Source organism: Crocuta crocuta, unplaced genomic scaffold, assembly GCF_008692635.1.
Source record: "Crocuta crocuta isolate KB4526 unplaced genomic scaffold, BGI_CrCroc_1.0 scaffold533, whole genome shotgun sequence".
NCBI classification, from domain to species: domain Eukaryota; kingdom Metazoa; phylum Chordata; class Mammalia; order Carnivora; family Hyaenidae; genus Crocuta; species Crocuta crocuta.
Genome location: NW_027533086.1, coordinates 15,542 through 17,833, shown reverse-complemented (window position 1 = coordinate 17,833; position 2,292 = coordinate 15,542).

Genomic DNA, 2,292 nt, shown 5'->3' with positions numbered 1-2,292 from the left:
GCCCGCACCCCGCTGGGTGGCCCCCCTGGGGCTATTACTCCCTCCGTTTGCTGCCCTCAACCCCAATGTTTGATCTCTGCTTATGCAAAGCCTGCACTCGCTTTTCAAAGTTCGGCTTAAGGACCAAACTGCTCTCTAACTCTCAGGGTAAGAGAGTTAGACTGATTGACCTTTCAAATCCAACCCGGAGAATCTGTGATTCGAAGCCTTCCCTAGCTACCCCAGACTACAATGATTTTTCAGTGTCATTTATCTTTTTATTTCTCTAAATTCATTTTCATTTATATTTTTATTTCTCTAAATTTAGTGTATTCCCTCGTAACTTCCCTCCGTTTCAACACCCCCTCACCTCTGTCCAAGTTAACCTCAAGTCCGGCAGAGGGAGGTAATTAGCAAATATTTGTTAATGTTAATGATGAAGAATGAGAAAATGCTCAAGAACTCAGACCTGGAACTTTCAGTTTCAACAGCCAGTCGGTGATACAGTTAGGTGAAGTGGTACACTTAGTATTATTCTCAAGCAAATAGTTTCCATTGCAGTCGTCACTAGCTACGCAAATGCCAGGACTGGCAAATAACAAGCCACTTCAAGGCCCAAGTGCTCAGAGGGAGAAAAAGTCTTTCCAGGGAAAGCTACTTCATTTTGGCGGAAAGAGTGCTTGACCCTCCCTGCACTGCCCCCAATCCCTGACATCTTCCTTTCAGCCTATAGCCTAAGAAGCCTTGTCTCTGTGTTTCTCCCCTTCAAGCCCCTTCCCTCTCTTTTTCTTCATTTAAAAATCTTTTTAAAAATACTGAAATAGGGGTGCCCGGGTGGCTCAGTCGGTTGAGCGTCCGACTTCGGCTCAGGTCATGATCTTACAGTTCATGGGTTCGAGCCCCACGTCGGGCTCTGTGCTGACAGCTAGCTCAGAGCCTGGAGTCTGCTTCAGATTCTGTATCTCCCTCTCTCTCTGACCCTCCCCTGCTCACGCTCGCTCTCTCTCTCTCTCAGAAATAAATTTTAAAAAAAACATTTTAAAGAATACTGAAATAATAGGTGCTCACCAAAGAAAACTTGAAAAGTATAGAAAAGTAAAGCAAATCACCCATAAGTCCTTCACACACACAACCACCTATTAATAATTTAGTGTAATTTTCTGTTTGTTTGTTTGTTTTAGTTCTTCTGCATGGGGCCTACCCCACTCTAAATTATTTAGAAGTATAAATAGATTAGGAATACCAAAGGTGGGGTGTCACCAAGAAAGGTAACTGACAGGCTGGCTAACAAGAGGCCTTACTCGATGGCATTACCTTGGTGCTTTCAACCTCAGTGCAGGCTGGGTATTCAGTCACTCAGTCTTTGAAACTTGATCTCCTCAGTGTCCCAGAACTGGTCAGACTCAGGAGGCTGACTCATGCTGATTACCTTATGAGACTGATGTATGAAAACCGGAATGCTGGTTGATAATGAGAAATGGAACTGTGACCGTTTATTTTGGCCTCATCACCAGATTCCTTCCCTTAAATAATGTATACGCCATACTCTTTTCCAAGTGCTATTTTGTATTATATAATAGCTATATGAAGTAAGTACTATTATTAATCCCATCATAGAGATGGAGAAACTAGGGCACAGGAAGACTAAGTAATTATCAGGTCTGCTCTGTGTTGGCTTCACTGACTCCCCTTTTTCTATGCTTCCATGGCTCAATAACACATTGTTTAGATATGTCAAAGTTATCAATCAAGTTATAGCCAAGACTTACCACTCTTGAAGCCATTATGTTTCTTGAAGGTGATTCCTCCATTTGATTCAATGTGTATTAATTTTATAATTTAACTCTCAAATAAAATTTTATTTCCTGGAGTACCTGAGGCCTCAGTTGGCTAAGCATCTGACTCATGGTTCATGAGATTGAGACTCGCATTGGGCTCTGTGCTGACAGTGCAGGTCCTGCTTGGGATTCTGTCTCCCTCTCTCTCTGCCCTTCCCCTGCCTGTGCTCTCTTCCACTCTCCGTCTCTCCCTTTCAAAATAAATAAACATTTAAAAATTTTATTTCCAACTTCCTAAGAATATTTTATTGTTGGTCCCTTATATTACCTGGAAGCTTTCATTGTACTAATCTTCCAAAATCCAAAATTTTTAAGCCTTCACACTTTATAAATATTTCCATGGTTTACATTTTATGTTAATGCAGGCACTAATCCTTCCTATAGTACATGTCCTCCAGTTTGCTTATCTATTCTCTTATTATTAATTAATAATAAATCTTTTACTATTAAATTTCTTTATAGAAAAAGTCCTTAC